Source organism: Oncorhynchus mykiss, chromosome 19 (genome assembly GCF_013265735.2).
Source record: "Oncorhynchus mykiss isolate Arlee chromosome 19, USDA_OmykA_1.1, whole genome shotgun sequence".
Lineage (NCBI taxonomy): Eukaryota > Metazoa > Chordata > Actinopteri > Salmoniformes > Salmonidae > Oncorhynchus > Oncorhynchus mykiss.
Window position 1 is genome coordinate 46,239,636 of NC_048583.1, and position 18,681 is coordinate 46,258,316.

An 18,681-nucleotide genomic window follows, 5' to 3' on the forward strand; every position below is an offset into this window, starting at 1 on the left:
TCTACAGCTTGATTGGAGTCCACCTGTGGTAAATTCAATTGATTGGACATGATTTGGTAAGGCACACATCTGTCTATATAAGGTCCCACAGTTGACAGTAGAGTTGACAGACTCTTCCTGGTGCTGGCCGCCCAGCCAAACTTAGCAATCGGGGGAGAAGACCTTAGTGAGGGAGGTGACTAAGAACCTGATGGTCACTCTGACAGAGCTCCAGTTTTCCTCTGTGGAGATGGGAGAAACTTCCAGAAGGACAACCATCTCTGCAGCACTCCACCAATCAGGCCTTTATGGTAGAGTGGCCAGATGGAAGCCACTCCTCGGTAAACGGCACATGACAGCCCGCTTGGAGTTTGCCAAAAGGCACTTCAGGACTCTCAGACCATGAGAAACAAGATTCTCTGGTCTAATGAAACCAAGATTGAACTCTTTGGCCTGAATGCCAAGCATCACTTCTGGAGGAAACCTTGCACCATCCCTATGGTGAAGCATGGTGGTGGCAGCATCATGATGTGGGGGTGTTTTTCAGTTGCAGGACTGGGAGACTAGTCAGGATTGAGGGAAAGATGAATGAATTAAAGTACAGAGAAATCCTTAATAAAAACATGCTCCAAAGAACTCAGGACCTCAGACTGGGGGCGAAGGTTCACCTTCCAACAGGATAACGATCCTAAGCACACAGCCAAGACAACCCAGGAGTGGCTTCGGGACAAGCCTCTGAATGTCCTTGAATGCCCTAGCCAGAGGCCGGACTTGAACCCTATTGAAAAATAGCTGAAAGTAGCTGTGCAGCTACGCTCCCCATCCAACCTGACAGAGCTTGAGTGGATCTGCAGAGAAGAGTGGGAGAAACTCCCCAAATACAGGTGTGCCAAGCTTGTAGCATCATACCCAAGAAGACTCGAGGCTGTAATCACTGCCAAATGTGCTTCAACAAAGTACTGATTAAAGGGTCTGAATTTGATGACTATGTACTTAGCGTAGCATTCTCTAATGGCGCTTTTCCACTGCAGGGCCATTCCCGCTTGAGTCCTGGAACAAATTGGGTATAATCAGCCTGGTTTGATTATCTCGTACTGACCTCGAACCAAGTAGGCCAGTGGGTGCTGTTACAAATGGCCATACTCAATGATTGGTCTCACGCAAAGATGTCACAACATATTTTGTTACTTGAGACATTTTTATAAGCGAAGGTAAATCTGTCTACGAACGGTACAACCACAGATAGAACTTGATACAGCTACACTAACCAATAACTCTAAAGCTAAAACTGATAACTGATTTGTCAGTTGGAGATGTCCAGGTGCGTGTGAGCATTTGAGCAGACTCCAGCATGCAGAGGCAACTGGATTCTTCGACCAGGAATGGAAAGGTAAAAAAAGACATTGCATTGCAGGGGAAGAAATAAAAAACTCAAAAAATTATTTTAGAAGGTAAAGTCACATTTGTAGGGTCATTGATTCGTGAGGAATAAATCCATAAAATAAACATTTAAAAAAAGAAAAGAAAAAAGTGTATCAGACAGCAATATTAGAAGACATGATGACGCAGAGCAGTGATGATCAGCACGGTAATATATTGTTTTTAGCTAAATTACTATCTAGTTAGCTACTGATGTCTTCAGTGTAGCTAGCTGTAGTGTGTGAAAGTGAGCACTGAGCGAGATGTGAATCTGGGTCAACAATTTGTCATATAAACATCCATGGAAGGCCAATGTCGCGGGCTTAGCTGCATGTTTGATATTAGCCGGAGTATCTAACATTACATTATAAAAACATACTTATACTTTCAGAGGACATTCCTGAACCTAAAGACTCAGAGGAAGCTGCGTGCTCGAATAGTGAAGTCACAACCTCAGAGCCCTGCACCATCAGTCGCCAAATGTCCATTCTTGGATGGTTAACAGTGCACTGTCAATTGATTGTAAAAAGTCACACAATTTATCTAAATTAAACAGGGGTGGCCAAACTCATCCACAGATGATGTTCCTAAACATTATTCAAGGAGATAGTGTGGATCTAGGAATGCATATTTACAACTGTCACACTTATTCAAATAATCATAGTTTGACCCATAGCCTTTATTATTTGCATCATTGGTGCATCTGGTTGGTAGATCTGGTTGGCTCCCCACTGGCCTTTGCTGGATAATATTTAATAAATGTGATGAGACAATACATGGTTGGAGAACAAAACTGCACGGACACTGGCTGCACTCAGGTTTGCTTTGGAGTCTGTACCTTATCATTCCTGAACTGTACATCATTACGTCTGCCTATATATTTTCTCAGAGAAGAGAAAACACACTTCGAGCACAACCAGCGAATACCTGCATTTCATCAGGGAGACCGAGGCCTCATACCAGGAGACACTTGAGGCCCAACGTCAGCAGCAGGATCAGCTAATCAAATCACTTCAGTCAGCTGCGGGAAGATGAGGCAGCAGCCAGTGCAGCAGACAGGACAGCCAGTGCAGTAGACAGGACAGCCAGTGCAGCAGACAGGACAGCCAGTGCAGCAGACAGGGCAGCCAGTGCAGCAGACAGGACAGCCAGGGCAGCAGACAGGACAGCCAGGGCAGCAGACAGGAAAGCCAGAGCAGCAGACAGGACAGCCAGGGCAGCAGACAGGACAGCCAGGGCAGCAGACAGGACAGCCAGTGCAGCAGACAGGACAGCCAGTGCAGCAGACAGGACAGCCAGGGCAGCAGACAGGGCAGCCAGTGCAGCAGACAGGACAGCCAGGGCAGCAGACAGGACAGCCAGTGCAGCAGACAGGAAAGCCAGGGCAGCAGACAGGACAGCCAGGGCAGCAGACAGGACAGCCAATGCAGCAGACAGGACAGCCAGGGCAGCAGACAGGACAGCCAGAGCAGCAGACAGGACAGCCAGAGCAGCAGACAGGACAGCCAGAGCAGCAGACAGGGCAGCAGACAGGACAGCCAGGGCAGCAGACAGGACAGCCAGGGCAGCAGACAGGGCAGCCAGTGCAGCAGACAGGACAGCCAGGGCAGCAGACAGGACAGCCAGGGCAGCAGACAGGACAGCCAGGGCAGCAGACAGGACAGCCAGAGCAGCAGACAGGACAGCCAGAGCAGCAGACAGGACAGCCAATGCAGCAGACAGGACAGCCAGAGCAGCAGACAGGACAGCCAATGCAGCAGACAGGACAGCCAGGGCAGCAGACAGGACAGCCAGAGCAGCAGACAGGACAGCCAGAGCAGCAGACAGGACAGCCAGAGCAGCAGACAGGACAGCCAGGGCAGCAGACATGGCAGCAGACAGGACAGCCAGGGCAGCAGACAGGACAGCCAGGGCAGCAGACAGGACAGCCAGGGCAGCAGACAGGACAGCCAGGGCAGCAGACAGGACAGCCAGGGCAGCAGACAGGACAGCCAGTGCAGCAGACAGGACAGCCAGAGCAGCTGAGGCGGCCCAGACCGCTTCGTTAATTAAACAACAGCTGCATAGCTGTATTTGGACAGTTTGCCCAAGCTATAAAAGGACTTTAGACACCAGCAGTCACTAGACTAAACTGGCTGAAGGTCTTTTGCACTACACCAAAAGCATTGGGAATTTGGCTTTCATTTGGTTTTCATTGAATTTAGCCTACTGTTAAACAATGAAAAGGATGTAGATTTAGCAGATTTTGGAGCTATAAACTTCTTCAACATGCTTAGTTGTGTTGATTTTTAAATGTAAGAAATAAAGTTTAGACATAGTGTACTATGATTTACACACTTTTATTAAACAACAATCAAACATTGGTCAAACATAGAAGATACAATTGTGTATGTAGTATGGTATTCGCCGGGGGTAAAATAAAAACTATAGCATAAGAACATGCTGTACAGTACCAGTCAACAGTTTGGACACACCTATTCATTATCTTTAAAAAAAAATTAGACATATTTTCTACACTGTAGAATAATAGCGAAGACATCAAAACTATGAAATAACAGATATGGAATCATGTAGTAACCAAAAACTGTTAAACAAATAAAAATGTTTTGGATTTTTGATTTTTCAAAGTATGATGACAGCAGTCGGTTGCTTTAGCCTTACCACCCAGTCGAGCCCAATGTTTGCAGTGCTGATCATGGCAACGTCATCTCACTGAGTCTACCTTTAAATGATAAAGTAAACATCAATGTGATTCAAAAGCTTGAAAACCCCATGAGAAAAAATGCTTGAAAATCTATTTGATGTTTGCCCCCAGCCCCAGCCCCAAAACTAAAACCAAATATAATTAATTCTGGTTTTATTTTATTTTATTTTGTTTTGGAGTTAAAGCCCTTGGTGTGCATGCACACCCACAGAGAGAGATTTGGAGAGAGGGAGATAACACCAACCCTTCTCAACCAACTCACTTTCATCCGTGTCTGCTACTCTGATCCTGTGGAATCTCTGCGTCTGTGTTCCTCGGCTGAGGAGCAGCTCTAATTGGTGCAGGCTGGGGATGGAGATGCTCCATGGGGCTGAGGAGTCATGTGGGTCACCCTTCATTAGTGAGGGACTGGGACTGTTCCTTCTCTCCCTGTCAGATCCACATGCTGCATCTTCCATCTCCACCATCCTTATCTCTTATCATCTAACATTGTGTTTCCCAACCCTGGTCCTCGAGGACTCCCAACAGTACACAGTTTTGTTTTAGCCCTTGACAAACACACCTCATTCAACTCATTGATGCCTTGATGATTAATTGATAAGTTGAATCATGTGTACTTGTCCAGGGCTACAATTAAAATGTGCACTGTTGGGGATACTGCAGGGTTGGGAAACACTGATCTAACATGACTGACAGCAGGGAGCCATCCATACCCTGGGAGCCAACACACACATGTGAATGCACATACATGCACAATGCATAGAGAAGGGCTGCTTAGTGCAGATGCAAATACACCACATCCTATCAATACATTTCATTAGTCTATACTGTCTTCTTGGAAAGACAATAGCAATTAGAAAAGTAAAAACATAAACCGAAAGGTATCAAAGCTCTTTAAAGCAGACAAATCTCATGGATTTTCCATCAATATTTCGAAAAATGTTATTAGCTGTGTCACAGCCTCGCTAGCCATAGTGATTCCTCAATGGGGTTTTTCTGCTCCTCACAATACTCTGAATATTTCATCACACCCACAGCAAATAAAGAGCTTCAATATTCATTTCCTCTGAAGCAAAGATTCTTCATCTCCTCTCCTCTCCACTCCTCCCCTTTCCCTCTCCTCTCCTCTCCTTTCCAAAATTTCAAAGAGCCACACAGGCTTAGAAGAGATATGTTTTCCCTACCACTTACTGGACCTTATTATAAAGTGTTACCAAATGCTTGAACTGAAAGTGCACTCAGAGATAGGGAAACAGACTTGTACTTATTGGAGCAGTCAGAGAACTTTCAGCAGAGCCTGTAAGAGGGAATTGTAACACATTTCATCCACAGATTTTAAGCAGCACTCATGACTCAAATAGTGAGAGGAAGATGAAGAAAGAGGAGCCATGGGTGTCTGACACAGAGGACTCAGGTGTTGGGTAGATACCCACTGGGAACAGATGTCTGTTCAACGTATATTTTGGATTTGTTGTCAACTAATGTGACATCAACATCAAATCAATGTCACCATGTCATTGGCTTTAGGTCAAAAGTTGGGTGAAAAAAACATGAAAATTCCCTTGTGGTAATGACTTTTTGCAAACCCAATCAGTTTTTCACGTTGATTAAAATGTAATCACATTGCATTTTTTTTGTTGAAACGACGTGGAAACAACTTTGATTAAACAAGCTTTGCCCAGTGGGTAATGACTGAAATGAATGCCGTGGAACCTGTTCCCAACATTCCTGCACGCTAAACTGCCAGGGAATATTACACAGCTGATCTGAGCCCATTTCAGAACGTCACTTACAAGGTAAGACATTCACCCACACACTCATGTTAAATTAAAACAGCCTTGCCAGCTCTCTGTCTGTCCTTCTATGAGGTGTGCTATTGATCCTATTCCCCCAGGCCTCATAAAGTGATGGTTTCCAATCAGTCAATATTCATCGCTCATAAAAACCTTTCATGGTCTGTCATGTCTCCACCCTCTGCTGCTACAGTATGGTCTGTCATGTCTCCACCCTCTGCTGCTACAGTATGGTCTGTCATGTCTCCACACTCTGCTGCTACAGTATGGTCTGTCATGTCTCCACCCTCTGCTGCTACAGTATGGTCTGTCATGTCTCCACCCTCTGCTGCTACAGTATGGTCTGTCATGTCTCCACCCTCTGCTGCTACAGTATGTTCTGTCATGTCTCCACCCTCTGCTGCTACAGTATGGTCTGTCATGTCTCCACCCTCTGCTGCTACAGTATGTTCTGTCATGTCTCCACCCTCTGCTGCTACAGTATGGTCTGTCATGTCTCCAGACTCTGCTGCTACAATATGGTCTGTCATGTCTCCACCCTCTGCTGCTACAGTATGGTCTGTCATGTCTCCACCCTCTGCTGCTACAGTATGTTCTGTCATGTCTCCACCCTCTGCTGCTACAGTATGGTCTGTCATGTCTCCACCCTCTGCTGCTACAGTATGTTCTGTCATGTCTCTACCCTCCGCTGCTGCAGTATGGTCTGTCATGTCTCCACCCTCATGCTGCTACAGTATGTTCTGTCATGTCTCCACCCTCTGCTGCTACAGTATGGTCTGTCATGTCTCCACACTCTGCTGCTACACTATAATTATTTTGCATAAGTGCCCAAAATAGGCGGTCCAATGCCGTTAAAGGCTCAGCTATCCTGTAGAAACAGGAAACATTACAAGCTTAGAGAAAAAGGTTCTACCTAAAAGTGACTTGTTAATTGATTCCGTATAGAAGGTAAGCTGTGTGGTGTTGTGTGTTATTGGGGAGCAGTGTTCATAGTCGGCTGTGGTTCTGTTCTGTGTTGTGGTAATGTACTGTGAAGTGGAGGGGCTGGGGAGTTGGTGACACATCTCCGTGGTGGTAACATCGTCTTCTAAAAGACTCATTATCTCTTCCCTCCTCTGTTTCAGTCCATATCATCTATCAATGTAGACAATAACAGAGACAATCACAGAGACAATGCCAGGATGTTGTAGCGGGACCCAAGAGCATCCACAGTCGTGGCTGAAAATAGGAAAACAAATAATGTGCCATAGCTGGAAAGAACATTATGGAAAAATGTATTATGCTGTTTAACAAAACGTTTATTGTGTCCTGACCCTGCTTTCACATTAGGTCCAGTTAGGTGTTGAATTTGGACATGGAGCAGCTTGGCATGGTGTGTGGATCAGATGTGGTTACAGTACGTGCAGTGTGTAGAGTACATCAGAGGCCAGGGCTCATCAGAGGCCAGGGCTCAGTCCTCTCATTTGTAAATATTTATTTGTACCTTTATTTTGACATTGAAGTCATACTGAGACAAGGGTCTCTTTTACAGATGATCCCTGCATAAATACAAGTCAGTATACAACATCCATCCATGTCAGAGGACATTGGGAGAGGATGTGGAAACCTGCCACCAGGGGCAATAGTGAACACAGTTACCTTCAAGTAGGTGTTGTGGACGGGGATGGTGAATGGGTGTAAGTGTAACAGTATAGCTTCCATCCCTCTCCTCGCCCCTACCTGGGCTCGAACCAGGGACCCTCTGCACACGTCGACAACAGCCACCCCCGAAGCATCGTGCCACAAAAGCCGCGGCCCTTGCAGAGCATAATGAGATAATGTACAGGACACTGTAATATAATGATTTACAACATCTCATCCATACTCATAGTGTGTAGTGGACACCAGGCATATGCCCACATAATGGGATTGATTGTATGTAATGACTAACATAAACTCGCCATTCACTAATTTACAGGACAGCACATCTCCGCGATGAAGTTATAAACAATGTGTTACAAAACAATCAATTTGGTGATTATACAAAACAGCACACATACATAATTAAATACATACACAACTATTAGGGCACAGGGCGAGACCCAGACACAGACACGGGAGGCAGATGGTTTGAGTCTCTAATTTTTATTATAATCCAAGGGGCAGGCAAGAGAATGGACAGGCAAAAGATCATAAACTAGGTCAGAGTCCAGGAGGTACAGAGTGGCAGGCAGGCTCGAGGTCAGGGCAGGCAGTATGGTCAGGTAGGCGGCTTCAGAGTAAAGCCAGGCAAGGGTCAAAACTGGGAGAACTAGCAAAAACAGAGAAAAGGAAAAAACAGGAGCACAGACATAACATGCTGGTTGACTTGACAAACCAAAATGACATGGCAACAGACAAACAGGGAACACAGGAATAAGTACCCAGGGGACTAATTAGGAAAACAGGTGACACCTGGAGGTGGGTGGAGACAATCACAAAGACAGGTGAAACAGATCAGGGTGTGACAACAACTCTTTATTCAGTAGTGGATACCACAAAAATGTACTTTCATTGTTTGGCATACACTGTTGTAATTTTTAGCTGCAAGATTGTCTTGGGGTGAGACAAGGACATGTAATGCACACATGCACTCTCTTTCCTGCTCTCTCACACGCACACAAACATACACACACACACACAAACGTACACACACACACACACACACACACACACACACACACACACACACACACACACACACACACACACACGCATACAGCATGATGTCTCTGAACTCCTCTGGCTCTTAGATGTGGTGTTGCTGAGCAGCTGGTATATTTCTATACTGATGAAAGAGGGATGGAAAGATTGAAGATTGAAGAGGAGGAGTAGTGAGGGAGAGCAGAGAGGGGCTCAATCAAACAATTGCCTAATCAGCCATCTATCTACAGGGGCTCTGTGTGTACCCTCACATCGTCATCAAACATCAAGTCAGCACAGATCGCTACACACCACCATCAAACATCAAGCCAGCACATCCACACTATCTAGTTTAATCTAGATAGTGTGGATAGTCCTGACCCTAAGTCCTTAGCCTGGGTGCCAGTCAGTTCTACCAAATCTCTATCAACATGTTAAATGTGCAACCAGAGGGAAAAAAATTCTAGATCACCTGTACTCCACACACAGAGACGCGTACAGAGCTCTCCCTCTCCCTCCATTTGGTAAATCCGATCACAACTCTATCCTCCTGATTCCTGCTTACAAGCAAAAATTAAAGCAGGAAGCACCAGTGACTCGGGCTATAAAAAATGGTCAGATGAAACAGGTGCTAAACAACAGGCCTGTTTTGCTATCACAGACTGGAACATGTTCCGGGATTCTTCCGATGACATTGACGAATAGACCACATCAGTCACTGGCTTTATCAATAAGTGCATTGAGGACGTCATCCCCACAGTGACTGTGCATACATACCCCAACCAGAAGCCATGGATTACAGGCAACATTCGCACTGAGCTAAAGGGTAGAACTGCCGCTTTCAAGGTGCGGGAAGCTTACAAGAAATCCCGCTATGCCCTGCGACGAACCATCAAACAGGCAAAGCGTCAATAAAGGGCTAAGATTGAATCATACTACACCGGCCCCCGACGCTCGTCGGCTGTGGCAGGGCTTGCAAACTATTACAGACTACAAAGGGAAGCACAGCCACGAGCTGCCCAGTGACACGAGCCTACCAGACAAGCTAAATCACTTCTATGCTCGCTTCGAGGCAAGCAACACTGAGGCATGCATGAGAGCATCAGCTGTTCCAGATGACTGTGTGATCACGCACTCTGTAGCCGACGTGAGTAAGACCTTTAAACAGGTCAACATTCACAAGGCTGCGGGGCCAGACAGATTACCAGGACGTGTACTCCGAGCATGCACTGACCAACTGGCAAGTGTCTTTACTGCCATTTTCAACCTGTCTGAATCTGCGTTCAACACCATAGTGTCCTCAAAGCTCATCACTTAGCTAAGGATCCTGGGACTTAACACCGCCCTCAGCAACTGAATCATGGACTTCCTGACGGGCCGCCCCCAGGTGGTGAGGGTAGGTAGCAACACATCTTCCATGCTGATCCTCAACACCGGAGGTCCCCAGGGATGCGTGCTCAGTCCCCTCCTGTACTCCCTGTTCACCCACGACTGCATGGCCCGGCACGACTCCAACACCATCATTAAGTTTGCTGACGACACAACAGTGGTCGGCCTGATCACCGACAATGACGAGACAGCCTATAGGGTGGAGGTCAGAGACCTGGCCGGGTGGTGCCAGAATAACAACCTCAATCTCTCAACATAACCAAGACCAAGGAGATGATTGTGGACTACAGGAAAAGGAGCACCGAGCACGTCCTCATTATCATCGATGGGGCTGTAGTGGAGTAGGTTGAGAGCTTCAAATTCATTGGTGTCTACATCAACAACAAACTAGAATGGTCCCAACACACCAAGACAGTCGTGAAGAGGGCACGACAAAGCCTATTCCCCCTCAGGAAACTAAAAAGATTTGGCATGGGTCCTGAGATCCTCAAAAGGTTCTACATCGGCAACATCAAGAACATCCTGACCGGTTGCATCACTGGGGCACTTCAGAGGGTAGTACGTACGGCCCAGTACATCACCGGGGCAAAGCTGCCTGCCATCCAGGACCTCTACACCAGGAGGTGTCAGAGGAAGGCCCTGAAAATTGTCAAAGACCTCAGCCACCCCAGTCATAGACTGTTCTCTCTACTACCGCATGACAAGCGGTACCGGAGTGCCAAGTCTAGGAGAAAAAGGCTTCTCAACAGTTTTTACCCCCAAACCATAAGACTCCTGAACAGTTAACCAAATGGTTACACGGAATATTTGCATTGTGTGCCACCCCCCAAACCCCTCTTTTACGCTGCTGCTACTCTCTGTTTATCTTATATGCAAAGTCACTTTAACTACACATTCATGTACATACTACCTCAATTGGCCCGACCAACCAGTACTCCCGCACATTGGCTAACCGGGCTATCTGCATTGTGTCCCACCACCCACCAACCCCTCTTTTTACGCTACTGCTTGTCTCTGTTCATCATATATATCACTTTAACCATACCCACATGTACATACTACCTCAATAAGCCTGACTAACCGGTGTCTGTGTATAGCCTTGCTACTCTTATTTTCAAATGTCTTTTTACTGTTGTTTTATTTCTTTACTTACCTACACACACATACTTTTTTTCTCTGCACTATTGGTTAGAGCCTGTAAGTAAGCATTTCACTGTTTGGTCTACTACACCTGTTGTATTTGGCGCACGTGACAAATACACTTTGATTTGAGTCTGCTGTCATGCTAAACATGTTTAACAAGGAGTACAAGGACTAAAATGTTCTAAAACTAAACAGACTGGTACCCAGGCTAGTAATTCCTCACATCAGGACACACATCCCAACATGGCTGCTTCTACATATTTACTCTACACTTGCATACCCTCAAATTCTTCTGATTGTTCTCATTAGGTTCACAGTAAGAGAGGAAGCTTAAAAGAGATATGATGAGAGAGAGAGAGAGAGAGAGAGAGAGAGAGCATAATGGAGAGAGTCAGGATGGAACTGAACTTTGTTCTGTCAGTGAGCAAGTGCAGTTAGTGAGTTAGAGCAGTGGAGATCATTCCTCCATTAGAGTGTTTAACACACCTCAGAGGGTATATGATGGTCAATGGACTCTAAGCACACATTAGGAGCTGAGGGTATATCATGGTGGTCAATCTGTCTGTCTAAGTACACCGCAGGGACTTTGGATATTGCATGCTGGTCAATTCAACCTATCACTTGTGGATATACTCCTGTCAGTGGGATCTGGGCTGTGGGGTGTGTAACTGGTCGGTTCAAATAATTTCTCTTTTCATTTGCTATACCACAATAGCTTATCATAGGTCCAATTTGTAGTAACAGTCCTTGTGCAGTGGTCAGTAATACCTACAGTGCCTTGCGAAAGTATTCGGCCCCCTTGAACTTTGCGACCTTTTGCCACATTTCAGGCTTCAAACATAAAGATATAAAACTGTATTTTTTTGTGAAGAATCGACAACAAGTGGGACACAATCATGAAGTGGAACGACATTTATTGGATATTTCAAACTTTTTTAACAAATCAAAAACTGAAAAATTGGGCGTGCAAAATTATTCAGCCCCCTTAAGTTAATACTTTGTAGCGCCACCTTTTGCTGCGATTACAGCTGTAAGTCGCTTGGGGTATGTCTCTATCAGTTTTGCACATCGAGAGACTGAAATTTTTTCCCATTCCTCCTTGCAAAACAGCTCGAGCTCAGTGAGGTTGGATGGAGAGCATTTGTGAACAGCAGTTTTCAGTTCTTTCCACAGATTCTCGATTGGATTCAGGTCTGGACTTTGACTTGGCCATTCTAACACCTGGATATGTTTATTTTTTAACCATTCCATTGTAGATTTTGCTTTATGTTTTGGATCATTGTCTTGTTGGAAGACAAATCTCCGTCCCAGTCTCAGGTCTTTTGCAGACTCCATCAGGTTTTCTTCCAGAATGGTCTTGTATTTGGCTCCATCCATCTTCCCATCAATTTTAACCATCTTCCCTGTCCCTGCTGAAGAAAAGCAGGCCCAAACCATGATGCTGCCACCACCATGTTTGACAGTGGGGATGGTGTGTTCAAGGTGATGAGCTGTGTTGCTTTTACGCCAAACATAACGTTTTGCATTGTTGCCAAAAAGGTCAATTTTGGTTTCATCTGACCAGAGCACCTTCTTCCACATGTTTGGTGTGTCTCCCAGGTGGCTTGTGGCAAACTTTAAACAACACTTTTTATGGATATCTTTACGAAATGGCTTTCTTCTTGCCACTCTTCCATAAAGGCCAGATTTGTGCAATATACGACTGATTGTTGTCCTATGGACAGAGTCTCCCACCTCAGCTGTAGATCTCTGCAGTTCATCCAGAGTGATCATGGGCCTCTTGGCTGCATCTCTGATCAGTCTTCTCCTTGTATGAGCTGAAAGTTTAGAGGGACGGCCAGGTCTTGGTAGATTTGCAGTGGTCTGATACTCCTTCCATTTCAATATTATCGCTTGCACAGTGCTTCTTGGGATGTTTAAAGCTTGGGAAATCTTTTTGTATCCAAATCCGCTTTAAACTTCTTCACAACAGTATCTCGGACCTGCCTGGTGTGTTCCTTGTTCTTCATGATGCTCTCTGCGCTTTTGACGGACCTCTGAGACTATCACAGTGCAGGTGCATTTATACGGAGACTTGATTACACACAGGTGGATTGTATTTATCATCATTAGTCATTTAGGTCAACATTGGATCATTCAGAGATCCTCACTGAACTTCTGGAGAGAGTTTGCTGCACTGAAAGTAAAGGGGCTGAATAATTTTGCACGCCCAATTTTTCAGTTTTTGATTTGTTAAAAAAGTTTGAAATATCCAATAAATGTCGTTCCACTTCATGATTGTGCACCACTTGTTGTTGATTCTTCACAAAAAAATACAGTTTTATATCTTTATGTTTGAAGCCTGAAATGTGGCAAAAGTTCGCAAAGTTCAAGGGGGCCGAATACTTTCGCAAGGCACTGTATGAGAACTTAAGAGTGGTATCTGTAAGGATGGGTGGTTAAACAACACACAGTCAGGTCTACAAGAAGTTTGTGGAAGCTATCCCTCATCTCTCAGCTCACAGATGGAGAGAGAGTTGTGCAGCTTCTTGGAGTAGCAGTCCGTGAATAGAGCAGACACCATTTGCTGGAGTAAACCTCCAAACCTCCAAAGTCTCCCTGCACAGTCTAGCCCCAATGCTTAACGCCGTCACTTTCAAAGTCTTCCCATTAGTGTCAATAGCCGTGCAGCATTATCCATGGTGCCTATGGATTACAGAACCCAAGCTGCGGGAACTGCGGGATGTAATTCCAGAAAATGTGGCAGAAAAGATTTCCACTGTCATTTTCCTTTCATATGTGGCCAGTAGGAGAGGAAGTGGAGAGGAGGAGGAGGCAGGAAGCTGAGAAAGTTGATTTGTCAAATCGTGGCTGAATGGAGGCTCCAGTGATTGAGGGATTATAATGATTATCAAGCAGAAGCCTGTTGTAATGTTATAGGCACAACCAGCACAGCTTTACCACTTTTTTAGGCCAAATGATTTAGATCTTATACCTGGCTAATGATACCCATCCATCCTCCTCAAATGGCTGGGTAGTAATCTAACACGTCCAGTGTTAAACACACACACACGCTCGCACACACACACACACACGCTCGCACACACACACACGCTCGCACACACACGCTCGCACACACACACACACATGATCGTACACACACACACACACACACACACACACACACACACACACACACACACATGATCGTACACACACACACACACATGATCGTACACACACACACGCTCGCACACACACGCTCACACACACACACACACACACACACATGATCGTACACACACACACACACGCTCACACACACACACACACACACACACACACACACACACACACACACACACACACACTCAAGGGTTGACTTTCTGTTCCTCACCGAGCTCCATCTACATTCACCACATCAAGTATTGCTGATGTTACAATTTGTCTCAGAAAGGGTTTCCTGAAGTTGTGACTCTTCACAGTGAATTATGAGTGATAAGACAGAATGAGGGTAATTTGCTGTTTGGCAAATGTGATTGTGTTTTTAATCAGGCCATGCCTGGCCACCCACTAAAGAGGTGTCTGGCCCGAGACGACATATTGTATGGTCACAGTGAATAGAGTGGAGCTGTAACTCGTTTGGCCTTGTCACTATCGTAGGCTTTATGATTAAACACACATCCTCATTTAACGGCCCTCCTTCAAATGAACCACTCGGCTGTGAAACAGCGTAAGTGCTCCCTAAAGAGGAGTCTGGGTAGAGAGGGGAGGTTCAGGGCCGAGGGGGAGCGAGGCATTGGAGAAATGGCATATTCACCACATTGCTATTCATGGTTTTGTCCTGTCCATTAATTACATTCCAAAGCATTTCTTACAAAGGTGCTCCTGTGAAGAGTGGCTCCTCCACGGAAAAAATGGATAAAAGCACGCCTTGCCACCGTCCACAAAGTAATTTAGATTCATACATGAATAACTCTGGAGAGAAGGAGAAATTAAATTAAACATGGGCAGGATTTATGCTCCATGTTTCCACAACTTTAGTGAGTCTTATCAAACTCTCACACTGTCTACGTCTATTTTTCAATTATTGGTATTTTTTTCCAGAAGTGCCCAGACGGCAGGTTATTACTTAGAGGAAGGGCCCCAAACTTCCCTGATCAATAAAGTGCCAGTGGAGGAAAATAATTAATTTATTTGAGGCTCCCTTTGGCGGGATCAATGAATTTTAATTTCACCACTATGGCATCTCTGTCCGGAGCTACGGCCACCACTGAGGGGAAGGCGACACCGGAGTCAAAAACACCAATATTCCTGGAGTTATTCAATCATGAATGACAACCAAATCCGCATTAGCACAATAGCACAGAGTACTGATGAGGGTTAGGAATTGGCTGGTGAATTGATATTCCACAGCCACAATTCCCCTGCTACATGAATCAGGAGGCTGGCCTGTACATTCGTATCTCAGCAGGCCAAGGCCAGGAACAGCACCCGTAATGACCAACAATACCATTCTCCATCTCCACACGGCAATATAAATGACTCTATCGATTCCTCGAACTGCCATTACACTGCTCTACTGCTACCCACATCACTGCCATTACTGACACTCTTATGACTGGAGTTGACTAGTATGATGTGAGTAGCCCCTCCACACACACCCTCTTTCTACAGTAAGCTTGTGTATTGGTCTTCGGGCTCTGTGGTACGTCAGTAGAACAGAGTCCTCTCCATCTTGTCTGAGGGCACAATTAGCATTCTGTTGGCAGGCTGGGAGTGAGGAGGGGGGAGGAGCGGGGTTGCTGACAATGATGAGGGGGTGATGGCATCAGGCATCAGGCTCGTAGGTATGCACACACAAACTCACAAACTCATACAGTACACACACGCACACACTCACCTTGTCTGTTACACATGCAGGGCATACAAAGTCTGTCAAAATTATGGGTAATGATGTCATAACCTCTTTGTCACACCAAGAACGCATTATCATTAATTAAAGAAAGTACATTGGTGCAGAGAACCCCCCCCCCCCCCTCCCCCATCCCATTGCTCACAGATATGAGTAAATCGCATACATGACCATTCATATCATCTCAGGCATGGCTCAGTAGGCAGGGCTGGAAATTGCCAGAGACCTCACAATACAATATTATCATGATACTTAGGTGGCGATATGATATGTATTGCAATTCTATTTGTATCACGATTCTATATGAATTGCAATTCGATCATTTTGGAGGTAAAATCGCTCAAAACATGTTTGCTCACCATTTAAAACGTTTAAAAATAAGATGGAGCACGAGCTATAGGATGATAAATACCTGAGTTTTGAAGCAGGTATAACGACTAACGCTAGCTAACGTAAACAACCAATAAAAAAAAAAGTACAGTATTGATATAAAATTTGCTAAAATATTACTGCCATACTCACCTGTATCGATTTTTCCCTCAACCCTATTAGTATTTGCCAATACTGCTTCAGAATATCAAGTTTGATGCAGATACAATCATGATGCAGATACATCTGTTTAATTAGAAGGCATGTGAGAGGCCTCCCACTTGTCCATTCATTCATCTGGCATCGAACTAAACAACAAGCAAAGCTATTTTAATCCTTGTTAAAAACAGGCCTGGTTCATCTCATCATCAGCAACATTTTTGTCCTCCCAACAATGTATTGGCATTGTGTCACCACTCCAGAACTTTTCTCTGGAAAGCAATTAAACAAAGCAGGACCATACCGCAGCACTGATTAAATCATCAAACATGCTCTCCTCTAATTGCCAATATGTCATTTGGCTCTGCCAACTTAATGCTGGGGTGGCATTAGTATTAACCAGTGTGTGGACGGACAAGGGCAGGGGTGTGTGTGTGTGATATAATATATATAATGCAATATAATCTTCATTCGGATCGTCCACCTAGCTGACATTTATTCTGATAAATCATGAGGTTAAAAGATGATCCTTTTCACATCGTTTACAAGTGGCTGCCATTCGATTATGAGCGCTTGCCAAGTCCACTTTTTGAAATTCTCTGACAGGTCATTTTTCTTCTTTATCGATCCATTCCCCTGGTGTGTGGAGCACATCAATAATAAGCCACCCATCAGCTCTCCATCTGGTTCAATGGCTTTTTGATGTGAGGAGGGAGGTGACTCGTCACTCAGTGTCACACCTCTCTTTGACACCTGCCATTCTGGCAACACAGGTGGGAGTGTGGGTGTGGGTGTGGGACAATATGGAGGAGGGACACTTTCACTAAAGACAAAATGAGACATCTGCGCATAGGGCTTATCTGTGCATAGGGCTTATCTGCGCATAGGGCTTATCTGTGCATAGGGTTTATCTGCGCATAGGGTTTATCTGCGCATAGGGCTTATCTGCGCATAGGGCTTATCTGCGCATAGGGTTTATCTGCGCATAGGGCTTATCTGCGCATAGGGCTTATCTGCGCATAGGGCTTATCTGCGCATAGGGTTTATCTGCGCATAGGGCTTATCTGCGCATAGGGCTTATCTGCGCATAGGGTTTATCTGCGCATAGGGTTTATCTGCGCATAGGGCTTATCTGCGCATAGGGTTTATCTGCGCATAGGGTTTATCTGCGCATAGGGCTTATCTGCGCATAGGGTTTATCTGCGCATAGGGTTTATCTGCACATAGGGCTTATCTGCGCATAGGGTTTATCTGCGCATAGGGCTTATCTGCGCATAGGGTTTATCTGCGCATAGGGCTTATCTGCGCATAGGCTTATCTGCGCATAGGGTTTATCTGCGCATAGGGTTTATCTGTGCATAGGGCTTATCTGCGCATAGGGCTTATCTGTGCATAGGGCTTATCTGTGCATAGGGCTTATCTGCGCATAGGGCTTAGTCCTGATTCGAGATATGTGTCATTTATGCAATCAAGTCTTTTGTGTAGATATTTAACAAAAATAAATGGATGTGGCTATACCATATGAATGTTGCAGCCAGTTGAATTACACCTGACAGATTGTTGTGTTCTTCGGCTGTCGTGGCCTGTCCTCTATATTTTCTCCAATTCAACTGTCCCGATCTCTGCCATTCCATTTCCGAGGCACACTCCCACATCCCCATTCTCCTGTTCTCTGCTCCCATTCCATGAATCATTTTAAATGTGAGAGAATGTCTCATCCGCGCCACAGACAGAGATAGACTGCTCCACCCCCAGCATGTAATCCCTGCAGCAAATGTAACTGCGTTAAGCCTACTATTGTGGCCCATGTCAGATTTGCATAGGAAATGGCCCATGCTGTTACATACGTTCCAGTGTTTCAGTCAGTATATTACTTTACATTAAGCTATTAGACACAGAGATGAGATATAAGACCTTTAACAGGTTCACAGGTCATTATGAAGAATTACAGAGCTCATCTGTAAACATGTCTCCCATAATCGATCTCTATCAAGTACTGAAGACTAGTGGTATGTGCTGAAGGCTGTTAGCTAGTGAGTGAGGGATTTACATTTTGTTTTGTTTTATTTAACTAGGCAATTCAGTTAAGAACAAATTCTTATTTACAATGACAACCTACCAGGGAACAATGGGTTAACTGCCTTTTTCAGGGGCAGAAGAACAGATTTTTA